The sequence below is a fragment of the Seriola lalandi genome, unplaced genomic scaffold (assembly GCF_002814215.2).
Source record: "Seriola lalandi dorsalis isolate HSWRI2012SDOR001 ecotype SW California unplaced genomic scaffold, Sedor1 jcf7180002054893, whole genome shotgun sequence".
Classification (NCBI taxonomy): Eukaryota; Metazoa; Chordata; class Actinopteri; order Carangiformes; family Carangidae; genus Seriola; species Seriola lalandi.
Window position 1 is genome coordinate 772,248 of NW_019525445.1, and position 16,083 is coordinate 788,330.

General features: G+C 39.6%; 1 long non-coding RNA gene across 1 annotated transcript in view; it reads right to left on the reverse strand.

The window, feature by feature from the left end:
• Positions 1-10,734: 10,734 nt before the first annotated feature.
• Positions 10,735-16,083, reverse strand: part of LOC147817782 (uncharacterized) — a 54,905-nt gene continuing 49,556 nt past the window's right edge. Inside the window, exons 3-4 of the long non-coding RNA XR_015438688.1 lie at positions 12,163-12,237; positions 10,735-11,409 (exon numbers count right to left, since the gene is read on the reverse strand). This is a non-coding gene — a long non-coding RNA (uncharacterized LOC147817782). The remainder of the gene's footprint in view (positions 11,410-12,162; positions 12,238-16,083) is intronic.

Below are 16,083 nucleotides of genomic sequence, written 5' to 3' on the forward strand. Positions count from 1 at the left end.
CAAAAAGGAGGGAATGTATTCAAAAAGAGAGAGGGAAGATGTTTCCCTCTGTTGGATGTTAAAACGAGACTGTAAAGTGGCCGAGACCTGTGAGGGAAAATCAAACTCATCCTAAATATAGCTCCTCTGATCTGTGATGATGATGATGCCTGTGCTGCCGTGGCAGAGCCTAAGGCCTCTCTCCGCTTCCATGAACTCTCTCACTGGTCCTGCAACCTCTTCGCTCTGCTTCATAAACTCCCCCGAACACACACATGTGGGCGCCCAGACTCACAGAGATACAGCATTTTGCTAAAATATGTGTACTGTAATCAAGCACTTGAGTACACACACACACACATGCACACACAGAGCTGCACCGTGTCCTGCCTGTGGCTTTACCACGATTATGTCACTGGTTGTTGTTGAGTAAGCTGAGGCAGGAGGAGCTGAGCTACAGTAGGAGGCTTCACATATTGTGCATGAGGTGTATGTTTATACAATTCTTTTCTTTCTTTCTGTCTTTCTTTTTTTATATGTTTAATTCAAATATATATTTTCACCAAAACAATTTTTGATTGATAGGAGCATTAAGGATCCACTCTGATGTTTAAAAGGCATTTAAAGACAGTGTATGTCCAGTTAGTTGTTTGTTAGTTTATTTAGGACTAAGGAAATGAAGAGAAGAGTTAAATGTGTGGGAAGTAAGGTTACAAATTGTTTAAGATTTACTGATTAATATTCATCTCTTTTAGAATACATCTCTAAGGATATAAATGTATGATATAATCTCGTTCATATGCTGTGATTGTGACAGTTGTTATGTACAAAACTGGTTGTAACTAAAAAAATGAAATAAAAAAAGAGACATAGACAGGAATTTGAAGTGACATGCTGGTGAAGTCATGTTTTATCAGCGGATACGAGCATCAGGGACCAGAGTGGGGTTTGGATTCTGCATCAGAAGGAACGGCAGTAATGTACTCATAGTTTCATCAATAAAATACACACGAGGGGAATCACTTTGCGTGTCTTACAAATGGCCGTTGGCAGCTGCACGCTCCACAACAAAGACAAAAAAATATTTACGGTACAGGACCAGAGATAGTAAACCAGATCTCCCTCAACAGGTAATGCGACGGATTAATTCCTCCTTCCTCAGTGCTAAAGTTGTGCTGCAGATTTCGGTCAGAACAAAAAAACTCTCTGGCAACCACACCGGTTATATTGGTGAGCAGCATCTGCATTAATTAAAACGCAAATCTACTCATCTTAATTGCTAATTCTCTGTCACTTTGATTCCCATGTGCCTACAAATAATTGCCAGTTTACATCTATTTCTGTCTTCCGCCTATGTCTTGTATCGATCTTCCCTCCGTCTTGCATCCTGCTCTCAGCAATGAGCTCCTCATTTATGAACTGCAATCTGCAACAGTGACTGAAACATAAGGTTCACTGAATATTGAGTCTCTTATAACAAAGCATCTTTCCCATATGAATCGGATACTGATGCACATTTCCACACAAGGTCAGATCTGTGTCACACCTACAGTGGCCTAAGGTACATGTTCACACTCATCGCTCCACCTCCAACTTTTTCAGTATAAGTGCACAAAGCCCATTGTTCTTTCTCACAAAAACAAACACTCACACGCACACACACACACACACACATACATACACACACACACGCATAGACATTTTCACACACAGGAAATGTTCTTGTAATAATCCACAACTAAAGCCTGTGTACTCTACGGGGGTTTGCTGAGGTTATAATCCTGTTCTGTTATTGCCAATCTGCCAAAGAGGGGGAAACACTGCAAATTCCTGCGGGATCTAGTCGTAGGTATGAAAAGTTTAAACTAAACATGGAGTTCAAATAGTTCTAAGTTCAACCCATGTGGCATTTCAGAGTTATGTGATTATATCGTAATCCTGTAAAACATCTGTCAACGTAGGAAATCGTTGTGTGTCGTACCACAGAGAGACAAGTGTAGTGGCAAAGCTCAAATGTCTATTCTCAGTGTTAGTTTAGAGTCAGCATGGAGAATAATCATTTGCAGCTATGTAAGCCTCTTTGCTCAGTTGTAGACCAGATGAGCAAGTTTGTTTTCTGCGGGGTATTAAGGAAGTTTGCCATATGACTCCTAATATTGACCATAGGTTTATGTATTAGATTAAAACTTCCTGGGGAAATTCAGTGATCTGGATCCTATTGGTTATTTTCGTCCTGTAAGCTAAGACTTAAAATTAACATTATTTGGTTACTACTAATTCTGTGCAAATGAAATCTCAGGTGTGATTGCTTGCTTATATGTGACAGGTCCGACCTAAGACTTTTCCAAAGAGTAAAGTCAATTTTAGCAAATCCTTTTAAATCAAATGTAAGGTTGATAATCCTTTTTTTTTTTTAAAAGAGAAAACCAGCCTGGACTCTCACCACATAATTAAAGCTTTGGATGTGGAAACATCACATTCATCAGGCTGCTAAATTGGCAGACAGGTTCCAATCGAACACGTTTGAATATTTCTCCACATTATGACTGTGAATCTTCTGCAAAATGAAAATGAGCAGCTTTTATAAGAGATCAGAAAGAGTCTGTGTTTGTGTAAGAGCTTATCTCAAAGAGGTGAAAAAGAAGTGGGACTACTGCGTTACTGCGCTATCTCCCTTGAATGGTCTTGATGTGTTTCTGTGGACGACTGCCAGGGCGAAAGATAACCGCTGTCGAACCAAACAAGCCCCTGCTCATGTGTGACATGGGAGGCCGAGTGGAAACAAACAACGCATGTAGTGCAAAAAATACAAATAAATAAATGAATAAACTAACATTAAAAATAACTCACTTGGACTTCATCATTTTGTATTCCACCCTCTTGAAAAGCAAAGCCAGTCGTGTAACAAGGGATATAAATCCAGTTCTAATGAGGCACGATTCAAGATCTTAATTTGGATAAAACCAACACGACTGTGTAGAAGAAGTCCAGAGATTATTGGCAGGATTTTAAGAGACGGAGAAATACCATGAAATCGTTCTTAACCTCAAGTGCAAACACCTTTGTTTTTGCAGGTGGATATCACAAAAACTGCTGCTGTGTATTCCCCGCTACAATCGTACTTTCACTTGACACACACACCTGGAGAGTGGACTGTGTTCCCAGCGACTCTGTCCCTTCCACCAAATAAATGTCAACACACATTTCTGTCAGAATTAAAAAATAAATAAATAAAAAATAGATACGATGCATTTCCACTCTGTGCTGTTATGGATAGCAGAGAGTCTATGAAGGCCCTTCACTTCAGGGGGCCAATCAGATTACAACCCGAGTGATCCTGTTAATGTGCGTGCATCTGGCTTGTGTGCACGAGCAGCTGTGGTGTAACCCTGTGTGCACTGCACGTTGACCTTGGAGTCTCCTTATGCGGGCACTCAGAATGTGACTCTCCACATAACCAGTGCCAAGCATTGATTACTGCTAGCGCACAGTGGCAGAGTAGAAAAGGGACAGGGACAGAGATATTGGCTGCACAGTTAACAGTTATTTCCCCGTCTCTCTCTGTCTCTCTCTCACTGTCTTTCTCGCTCTGGCCATGTGCTTTGCTGCACTTTCCATTACTCGCAGGCATAGCAAATACAATATTGGTTGGTCGGTCGGTCATACACTCTGTAGGCTGTTTCAACAACTCTATCATAAGGTATTTAAAAGCCTGGCTTGAACCTGTGAATTTGAACATAAGACATCTGTGAGGTCTAGCAAACTTGTTTTTTGTCTTTTCGGTTTGTTGCTCTTCTCCAGTGATGGTGCCTTAATCAGTAAAGATGGAGGGTAGCAGCATCAAGTCCATGCAGATACAGCTGCAGTTCAGCTAATCTCATTAGTGTGCAGGATCTGACCCTAATGGCTCTATTGCGGTCATGTGAGGTCAGATAGATAAATAGGAAGCAGCCAACCAAACATTTATCATTTCCTTTTCCAACTACCAACCTGCAGTCCTTAAAATTATATTCAAGCTCCTGTTGGCAGTCACTCTAAGGTCCCCTGCAATGTTTACAGAGGCGTCCTCCCTAATATTAGGAAGGCAGGCATGGCAGTAATGTAAAGCGACACCAAGCACTCTTCTTCGCTGGAGGGCTTTTCTGAGCTGTGGAACTTAGCGGTAGCCACCCAGATGAAAAGTCATGCGACCAAGACGTCTGATTATTTCCACACGCACTGTACACATGAGGCAGCACGATAACCAGCATACTGGAGTCTTCTCTTTGTTTTCGTGGAGCAGTAACACAACAGCAGTGGAGGATCTGGCAGCTGTAGGAGCCGTTTGCACTTAAGGGAGGAGGCTTGATGCCGTGTTAGCACCACCGGTAGCTGTGTCACTGCAGGGTTTGGAAGGACTGTGAGGTCACAGCGATCTGGTCACTGAATTCTGCGGGGATTTCCACACATCGATCTGAAAGTGAGAAGACAAATTAATGATTTGTACGTACAGTCATGTACGTAACTCATGGGAACCCTGCCGCTATAATCCACTCAAACCTCCTCCATATGTACTATATTTTTAATAGTGTTGATTTAACTCAGATTTAATGTTCTTGTATGTTCATTAAAGAGGAGGATTAGTTCTCAGCAGGAGAGCAGAACTTCTGCCAAATCTCATTTGCTAGAAATGGTAAATTCTTTGATATGTGTCTAACTTGAGTGAGTGGGAACACAGTTAACTTGTTGCTTTGCTTTTCAGTATGATCTGTGCACCTGTAACACTGCAGTGTCACTGCTGTCATCCAACACGTTTGGATCATATCATGATGACATCACTGATATCCACTGCATTCTTAAGTAAACGCGCAGCATTGTGTGCATGCTGAGGGATATTTACTTGCTGTTGTTCACAAACTTTGTAGAGTGAGTTTAAAAAAATAAAAAATTGTCTGCTTTAATCTCCACAAATGAGTTTAATGGAAATTAATTGAAACATATTTTGGCTGAGGCGGTGTAGAGCAGTGTGAGAAAACACAGCTGCCTCATTACCCTGATGCAGATGCTCCAGCAAAAGATTGGAGAAGAAAAAAGTTGTCTGCGGCTTTTATCTGGCATCACTGGCCAGTACCTTGTAAATTGTAACACAACACTTCCACTGTTTACCTTGCAACTGTGGAGACGGAGGATGAATGATTGACACTGTGTTGTTTAATCCTGCCTTGTGGTATTATCCAGTAAAACGCTGTGCAGTGTTGTGGCATCGCAAAAGCCTTAAGACTCATGGATGATTTATTCAAACCGGTGGCAACACACTCAAATTAATGCAGATCCTTGCATTTTGTATCATATGCTGCAGTTTTTCATTTTTTGTTTGTTTTTTTTTTTCTTGCTTGTACCAAACCATCAACCCAATTCATTTGTCACACCTAGTTATTTCAGGGTCACAGTGGAGGCAGGAGGCTAAACCTGTACCCCGAACACAACTATGTGTCCTAGAAATTGTCTCTATACAACCACACAGCAATGGAAAACGGGTTGTGTAGGAAATGCAGTTATTGGCTGGATTATGTCGAGAGGCAATGTTTTCTTTGAATACAGGAAACATTTATTAGCAGCAGTTGAGTCACTCGGAGGAAGTGGTCGGGGCAAATGGCGGACACACAAGGTGCACCAGGGCTGTGGCTAGGTTAAGGCAACACAAATGTACTGACCTTTGCACAGGACGTTATTGTTCTGCCCTTAAAGGAGCTATTTGTTAGTTTTGCTATTGCTATATAGCGAACGTTAGCATTAACAGCTGTTTACTTACCTCGAAGAAATGTTGCAAGCTCAGCAACAAACTTCATTCCTTTACTCAGCAAGAGCTGTCTCCTGCGGTGGAAAGCAACGCCAATGTTAACTCTTGCCTCTAGCATGTCTTTTCCTCTACTGAAGTTAGCACGCTAATCAGCTAGCCCCGTCCCGCCTAGTCACTTTCCAATAGCGACTCACAGTAGCCTCCAATCTGCGCTGAAGACGTAGTGCTGCTCAGAGGATGTGTTATAACCTCTTGTATTATAAAGACAACGATGGCTGAAGCAAAATAACATGTTTGGCAGCAGAGAAAACTTACAAATAGTCCCTTTAAGAGAGACTGATATGTTATATGCGTCTGAATGCAGTCAATAAATCATGCAAGATCCACACTGTGGAGATTCGAACTTGAAACCATCTTGTTGTGTGGTAACAGTGAGAACCAATGGGCCACTGCACTGCACAACATATATCCAATGTTTTTTACTTCCATTCAAGTTGTCTTTAATGTCAGTAAAGGATATGGTAAGAGTGTTGGCAAGAAGAGCTGACCCTTGTATCCATAAACAAACATTTGACAAATGAATTCCCCTGAAAATCTGATGGCAAACGGCCAATTGTTCTTCCCACTCCAGTTTAATTACATCCATATGCATTCTGTTTAATCTAATTTAATTAAACATGTATTTTCTGAAGAGCTATTTTCTCTCAGGGAAGATCCACCCAAGAGACTGTAAACACTGCACAAACCAGCATCCTGTCCCCACGGTGGAACAGAAAAGCAATCAAGGAAGGGTCAGAGAGAAAAGTGATTCCATCAGTGAAAGCAGAGGAAACACGTACAAAAGCTAGAGGAGAATTCAAAAGATGGGTTGAGGAAATGGGCATGGGAAAAGCACCAACAACTGTGATGGAGGCACATCGCAAGAAAAACCGTTGCGTTGAATTGTTACCATTTTCCTAAATAGGAGACATTTTCACCATGAGATCTGCTCCTGGGTTGTGGTTCTCAGCAGAGGCAGAATGGAGAGACAGATTGTCGGCCCCTGCACGCTGGAAGGCCCTCGAGAAAACACAGAATCAGACACACACACACACACACACACACACAAAAAGGTTTAAGTTGTGTAACATTTTACCCCCATAGCGCTCATCTTGCCCTGTCCTTATGCTCAACTTAACTGCTACCCTGGGGTAAACTCCACCAAATGACCAACCCTTTTTTTTTAGAATGTACTTCTAAAATTTAATTTTCAACTAAAATATCCAGTTGTTTTGCTTTCTGGTAACATTTTTTTTTTCTGGCTGTAGTAGCACAAATACAGTCTCATTTAATTTTATGGTGATAGCCAGAAGAAAGAAGAATGGCTCTACAGTAGCTGTGTATACTGGTGGAGAGACAGTGGAGCCACGACCACTTTTTCAATAGGCATTACTTTCCAATTTCTGTGTTAATATGTTTTAACTTACAAAGAAACAGATGTATCAAGGAGAACTGGATACTGTATTCAAAGATGGCACTGCATATGAACGCTGCTCACATGGGCTTATATGCTTAAACACACTCTGTGGGCTTCTTCACACCTCCCACCAGAGTCTTTCTCTCGCCAAGCCAGTTGAGAGCATGTGCATCTGAAACATCCGCCTGCTGAGTCGTCTGATTTCCTGCTCGCTCCCTGCACACATTCATATTTGGGATAATATATAATTACATTTTGACAAACAAACAACAACGACAAAAAATGACATGGCTCATCTACACTTTCCAAATGTTTTAGGACTGAATGGATAGAAATCTGATAATAAAAATGTCATGTTATTTCAGGATGGATATCCACAGTTTTACAACTGCTATTTCATTTGGAGAAAAAAAAGCTTTTTGTGCTTGTGTATATTGTTGTTTTAATGCCCTGTGATGATTACACCAAAATCACTTCACAGATCAGTGTCTGGGAGCTTGGTAGCTGTAACTGTACTACTGGGGAATGCAAAAATCATCCTAATTGGATGACATGTTAAAAAGTGGCTTTTGATGTTTCATTACACAAATTGAGGAAAAAGGCGGCTTCATGCTGTTGTTGTAGGCTGTGGAGGACAATAGGCGCTGGTGTTTACATGCTGGGACGTCACAAAATGTCATTTTCACAGTGTGACTGAAGCATGACCGAACAATAAAAAAGAGGTGCATTTTAAAACAGACACTGTTTCATGCCGTATATTTGGCAAATCACTTCTACAAAGCTTTACACTGTAAAAACATCCTTTTATTTCCTGGAATCACCAAGGTGCTCATATATGGTGAGAGTTGCACTATTATTGTAATTATATGTTGTTGTTTTTTAGGTTGTGACAAAAAGATTTTTTTAAAAAGTATAAATGACCAACATTTATAATCAATGCAAATCAGTTAATGGTCGTCGTGATGGGAAGAGAAGGCCGTGTGTCTCGCATAGTGCTGTGATTGCTGATGATGATTCTGAAGATGACACTCGCATGGCAACTCTTAGAGAGTGAGCTGCACAGTTTTGTGCCAACAGATATTACAGACCATGACATCCTAGAAAGAGTAGTACGAGAAAAGAATATTTCTTTCAACTATTTGCAGCTGGATACGGCTTCCCATGAGGATCCCTTAAACAATCTGAAGTATTTCATTATTGGAACAGATAGTTCCTTGACTGAACAATTAGTTACCGAATTAGCATAAGCCTGGTTCTTATATCAACACACAGTTTGCGTGAAAAATCTTTTCAAAGACGGCAAATCGTCTGTTGGTCACCAGATCTGTGTTACAGCCTCGTCTTCTGTGGCGGCTCCTTCAGTCCTATCAGATACGGCCGGAGCGTCTCTTTGTACAAGTTCCAGTGAATTATCCGTCTGTACATCAGCCCCAGCAGTCTGTGTAGCTTCTTCAATCTTAGATGTGTGAGGCTGGTCTCTTTGTACAGCAAAATCAGTATTCAGAACAGTCTCCTCGGTCTGATCAGTGGCTTCACAGCCTTCTGGATGTTGCCTTATAAAGTCGTTTTAATCCCAAATCTTTATTTCTTCTACCGTCCACGATTGTGGACATGAATTCTGCAAATATTCATGAGATGAATCTGTAAAGACCACATAGAACAAATGCAATCAAAATAGAGGACCTCTTGTTTTGTTTTAAAATAAGTAGTGAAATACAGATAAAGACAAACTTTTCTAAGTTTGGTCATTTTTGCAGGAGGTAAACCTTCACAGCTGGAATTCAGACAGTATTCCTTTTTAATAAGGTTTTCAGCAAAAAGAAGAAGTAAATATAAAGACACAGAGTACTTTGAATTATTCTATAAAACAGATCAAATCCAATGTAAACATAAAAACATTTGGGCTCAGCATCATTCTGCTTATTGTAATGTTTTACTGGTGTATCGTATTAGATGATGCTCGTTGACCAAACCTGCAACACAAAAGAGAAATCTTTTCTTTGTCTATAACAAAACCAGACATCCTGTGGTCTTTTCTTGATGTGAAAGAAAATACTGTTTACCGTTGTTCTCCTTGTAATTTTAAGAATTTTAGGATGGACATCAAATCTACAGATACAAAAAATTAGTTTTTTTACATGTTAAAAATATCTTAATGTATTACTTAACTTCAAGATGAGCACAGAAACAAAATAAAATAAACATTATACAATAACTTAGCATTGCTAATAGATGCTCCTTCATTAGCAGATGGACCTATTAAGAGAGGTCTTACACATTGGAAAATACATGTTGGTCTTTTGTACTGTTTTTTTCTGTCACAACTTAAAAAAGGAATTAATGTAATATTATAATTACAATAATAGTTCAACATAGGTTCCTGACTCCATGATATAAAAGTATGTTTTTACAGTGTAAAGCCTTGTAGAATGAAATGAAACACAGTGTCAGTTTTAAAATACACCCCTTCTCATTGTTAGGTCATGCTTCTGTCATACTGTAAAAATGGCATGTCATTGTGATGTCCCAGCATGTAAGCACACGCTCCTATTGTCCCCCACAGCCTAAAACAACAACAGCATGAAGTCTGCGTTTTTACTCTGTTTGTATAACGAAATATCAAACGCCACTTTTTAGCAGACCAGATAGTCACATGTCCCTGCAACACTGAACACCATTTAAAATATTTCTACAGTTTACTGATAAACTATACTCAGTGAAACCATGCAATAAAGATAAATTAAATAAATCCCACCACATCCCTTCAAATATCCTGCATGCTACTTTTTCTTAGCATGTGACACACATTTCCTTGGAGACCAATTTGAATACATATTCAGTCACACCCATGGTACCATCACATGGCAGAGGCTGAGTTGTGACCTTGCAATTGCTATAGGCCTATACTGTACAAAAAAAAAAAACATGTTGCCTTACAGATACTATAAACATTTGCAGACTCTATCCACAGCAACAAAACCAGCAGTGGCCCACCCCAGGGGTGTGGATGCCCTCATGACACATGAAACTTGGGCTCAGACCAAAATTGTCACAGGCACCCTGGTCACAAGCCCTCACACTCATACACATGATCTAAAGGACTTATGCACACACTGTGTCACATGACACATACAGTATGCTTTGTGATTAGGTGCATGTTGGGGTGGCGGGGTCTCTCACAAACACACAGACACACACACACACACACACACACACACACACACACACACATGGAAGGTGAATTATTAAGTCACTTTGCATCTATCATAAAGCACTTTGGCTAAGTTTAAGGAAATAATATGTAAATAAATGTTCATACACACATTATGTCTGAAGTCACTGAACTTTTTTCTGTATGAAACCAAATCAATAATCAATATTTCCATAACCTTTACCAAGTGCTGTGAGTGCCTGAACTTAACCAAAGAACCATAAAAGGATATTGGATTACATGACTGGATAGTTTCATGGAAAAACATGAAACACGTTGTGAACATTTCATTTATGCAGTCTGTATGAATATATTTCTGACTTTCCAAATACATAAGCTAACAACATATCCTTATTACATTAAGAGAAAATGTAATCTGGTTGTGATTATGTTTTATTTAAAATGTATTTGCTGTTGCAATTGAGTTGTATATAAATATCATTTCTAGCTGACAGGGTTTTTTAGGATGCCAGAATCTCTTAAGACAATACAAATAACCTATTCCATGTTCAATAGGATTACCAAATGCTATTCCAGTTTATATTGTCCTACAGTACATTAACCACAGACAGAAGATTCCCTTTTACAATATAACTTAATTAATATGCAATTAATTGAATGTCATGTTTAGATAACTAGAACAAACAACAAGTTTCTGCTGTAAATCAAAAGCATTGAAATAGTCAGCAATGGAACCAGCATACAATTCATAATATGGAAAACCCCCTCCAGCTCAACTCTGCTATTTAAAAAAAAAAAAAAGGTCTCCTTGGGGACAAGAAGAGCGAGGAAAACGACAAAGGCACTACAGAAAGTGCGATAGAAGATGAAAAGCCCAATCTGACTGGGGAAGACACCTTGCAGGCTTTTATGATGTATGAAAGAAGACCACAGGTCACTCTGCGCCAGTGAGCACCATTCCTCTGATTTGCAAAGCATATTTCCCCTCTCAGAGATCCTGCAGGAGATATGGAGGAGGGAAACCTGCAGAGGGAGAGCAGAGAGTGTGGAAAAGGTCAAAATGAATTAGAAAGTATGTAGAAAAACAAGTGGGTATAGGATCAGAGGAAAAGGAGGTAAAAAAAGTCTAAGTTTCTCACTGTTTTTGAGGGCGAGGTTGTGTGTGAAATTCACTATAAGGAGCCAGGAATAGTGCAGGATCTGTCTACTTTGAGGGTTGTCTGATGTACAGTGCTGCACAAGTTTTTATTGTGACTGCCATGGAGGTTGTTTTCACCCGTGTGTGTCTATTCGATAGCAGGATTTCACAAAAAACACTGAACCGATTTGCGCTGAACTGGGAGGAGGGACGAGGAAAGGGGACAGGGACTAACCCATTACATATCGGAGCAGATGAAGATCATTTCAAATTGGAATTTTTTTCCCTGAAGTCTGGGGTATGTTGTTTGAAATTGGCCTTAGTGGAGGCCTGCACTCTCTGAATGACAGGCACAAGCCATTTATTTTGTACTTGTACACAGTAACTATGTAGCTCTGAGGGAACTTGCACAGAGGTGCTGCAGTTGGGTGGTATTTATGATGTAGCACAGTGCAATTTCAGTATGACATTTCATGCTTTGGCATGAAATATATTTTTACTCGCCTTTCTTACTGTGGTTATTTATAAATCTTTTAACACATCTCGCTCCCTTTCCAGTTTCCTTCATCCAACCCATTAATTTCCATCACTTTGTGATGTCAAAGCAATCATAACCTCTGTGTGAAATATATGCTCACATCACATTTGCAGCATCTGCAACTCATTGGCTCCGCATCAGGCCTCACACCTCATCATCGTCTTCTTCTTCACACCTACAGTAGAGAAGTAATTATTAAATGAGTCCACTTCCTTTGGCTGAGTTGTTATATAGCCTCATGGCACACCACACCACAAGGCCTGATTGTACCTCCTCACAGCAGTTGAGCAACTGTTTCTGCTGGAGTACGACAACACCAAGTAGTGTTGTCGTACTAACAAACATAACAAAGCACATGCAGAACTGCAGTAAACCGTAACACTAGAACTGGAAGTAATAATAATGGCAATTTGTTTCACTACAATTATGATTGCATTTGCTTATGACTATTTCAGACGGTGCAGTGTGGGTGTCTGTCATAGCGCAGCCTTTTTAAAAAAAATGTTATTATATATCAGTATATTGTAGTTGCAGTTTAAGCAGACACTTTTATCCATATTGACTTACAAGTGAGGGACAACACAGTGCAGAAGGAGACCAATGAGTACTAAGTAAAGATAAAGAAGTGCGCCCAAAGTGCACAGTAAGTACTACTTATGATCACGGCCCTGGTACATCATCTCACTTCTATGTTCCCATATTGGTCTCTCCTCACTGTGCTATTTGTTCAGGTAGACAGCCAATGAAGACTACACAACTGTAGATCCTGACTTTACATGCAATACCAATTTACAAACAATTCAGGTTTAAAATATGTCATCAATTTCTATATAATGCATATGAAGCTCTCTTTAAGTTGTTAAAAATCAAAAAAAAAGTTGGTGATACTCAAAACTATCACCGCCTCACTTCACACCACACCTGAATTGTAACAGATATAATTAGTACATTTACTCCAAAGCCAAACAACTCCTGCAGTACAGTCTCTACATGCAGCACACCCACTGCATCAGTGGTTACATTTTGGCAAAGGCGTTTATATTTCAACAACACACTACTGGGAAGTGGTGAACTTTAAGATGCTGCAGGAATCATGTAATTATTTTCAGATGAGGTTGTCATGGAATTAAGTGTCTATACACTGCATGAGAAAGTTAATGTTTTGACATGAGGTCCTAGTTCAAAAAGCCGTCCAATAAAGTATGTTTAATCATCTAAATTCCCTCAAGGATTATGCACAGATCACGTCTTTTTCCTTGCATGCAGGGTGAATCTTTCAGAATTAATTACAGTTTGAGTCCTGTCACTCTGCCCTTAACATTTCACTCACAAAGCCAACCTGCATGTGGTGCTTGCTCCCTGTTATTCTATGATTCATAATTCTGCTCACACTGAAGCTCATTATGACTAGCTCACAGGTCATTTCCATTTTGTAGCATGTAGAGACATCTCTTGTTGGATTTGTATTCAGAATCTACCTACATCATTGGTTTAAGAGGCTTTTAATAGGTAAGTGATGTGCAGCCACACGTCTCACTCTTCCCTGTTGAATTGCAATACTCTTAGAAAAGCAAAAAGTCCATAAAGAGCATAACCAACTGTGTGTAGGAATTCAAGTTGAGGATTGAATTTCACAGTGGTCTGCGTTTGACAAAAGTATTGGTGTATAAACGTTTCATGAATTTAATGAGACCGTACACTGTTGTTTGTCAGCCTTGTGTGCACATCTGTGTTTGTGTGTGTGTGTGTGTGTGAGAGAGAGAGAGAAAGCGAGACGCCTTAAGTACAAAGCAATTCCCGTAGGAATTATGCATAAAACTGTATGTTGCACCCTTGTGTGAGCAGCTAAGTCCAAAAGTGTTTTTCACCCTTTTAGATCATTTGATTTGATTTTCAAAGAGCCAAAGAATAAAAAACTACACTGTTGAACAACACAATAGGCAAAAACAAACAGCGGTAATTTCTGTGGCAGATTTGTGTATTTATGTTGTTGTTTTTTTTCTTGTTTCCTACCAAAGTCATTTCATGTCCTGGAGGGACTCCTCAGAAGAGACTCAATGGTGTCTGTATGTCTATAAAGCCCTGCTTGGAAAATTACCATCATACATCACACCTATGTTGCACTGGAACCTTGATCCACTTTTATCTTGTGCCAATCATTGGCTGGTTCTTTGGGTAACCTTTACTAGGACTGACCTTGGAGGGACTGCTTTCAATATCAGTGCAGCAGAATCCTGGAATCTCTTGCAAGGAATTCTTGCTAGGAATCGACTTAATAACTGTCCATTACCTGCCTGCAACTATTTTAACTGATTTCATTTGATTTTCTATTGTTGTACCTCCCATGGTAACTATTTCAAGTGATTTGTTGTTGATTTTGTATATTTGTATTTTTTTTATTTTATTTTGCATGTTGTAATCTCTGCATCATTGTAAATTAAGGTCACCCTCAACGATTAATTTGAGAATCTTGAATAAAGGCTATAATAATAATAATAATAATAATAATAATAATAATCATAAAGCAAAATCCTTATGTAACAATATTCAAATGTGACAGGTTTGACTGTGGCATTGGGTTGTGTGAAACTCTCTGCGTTCCTGGTTTATTGATGCACTCTCTGCTGCTTTCAGGTCTCATGCTTCATCCAGGTGACCCTGTCCCATTTGCAGACCATGGCTTGTCTGTACCACAAACCCACAGTGATAGATGATCTGCCGTCGCTGCTGACTGTGATCCCACGTCATCGTGTTTTATATTCTTGAGTCCAGTATCACACGAGCTCTCTGACTGTGTAGAGGAGAGATTGTCATGGAGACACTATGTAATGTGTGCCACCTCGTTATCTGGATAAAGTGTTTCTCAGCTGCACCTGAATGAACCTGTGTAAGCATATTTATCCATCTGGGGTTTGTTTATATTTGATAACTTCAGCTGCTTTGCTACCAGTGTTTTCAGCGCAGACAAATTTAAAGTCACTCTAATGAAGAATGACTTTCTCATGCTATGAGTTGGTTTTGCGAGTTACATCAAAATCACATTATTTTTACTTCTTAAAAACTATATCTTAGAACTATAAACTATTAATATTAATTACATCAATAATTTGCCTATGTTGTACTAGTGCACACACCAGAAAATTTTCATACAAATGCACAGAACTATGGTTAGGTATTGTAACCCAGCCTCTACAATTACAGGAGGAAACGTCTAACCCACGGTCACATGTCACTGACTTGCATCGATGCTACAATGTTCCTCCTGCATGAAGCTCATCCGATTTGCCAAGTAACATGAATAGTTCATTGATGGTAAAGCTTATCGAGTCTGAGATAATTACACAGTCTGAACTCTGACACTTAAACATTCATTTTTGTTAAAGCTATTCAAGGAGCAGTAATTTTGAATAGTGGCTCTTCCAGCAACTGCATTAAAATGTATTCTAATTTGCCCTTCATTGACCTTTTTCAGTATGCTTTCATCTTTATGTAAGGCTCTTTATAATGTGTATTTTTTTCCATCAAGACGAAAGGTCCAAATGGGCGACTGTGTGCGAATGTGCTGTTTCACAGTTTCGATCTGACAACTGATCTCCGTGGTTGCATGAAGCATGTGACAGTAGTACATCAGTATATCTCTTTCTCTCTCTCTCTCACACACTCACACTCACACACACAAACAGAAGACTAAAACACAATAATAAATCAGACTGACAGCCTATAAGTCTTTTTACACCGTGCCTTCCCCTGAAGTCAGCCCACAGACACACAGCATCGGTGACATACATGATTATGTGCATCATATAGTGAGGCAACAACAGATTCAATATGTACACCCACATACATACAGGATGCTTCACTGGATTTGAATGGTTGCACATGCACACACACACATTGGTTAGTATTCTTTTGAGGGCAATTTAAATTTGCAATGGATGCTTAACCAGTGATGAAAGTAGGTATTATATTCTTGCTGGTGGTAACCATTCCTGCTAAAGGCATCAAGTCAAACCTAGGGGCA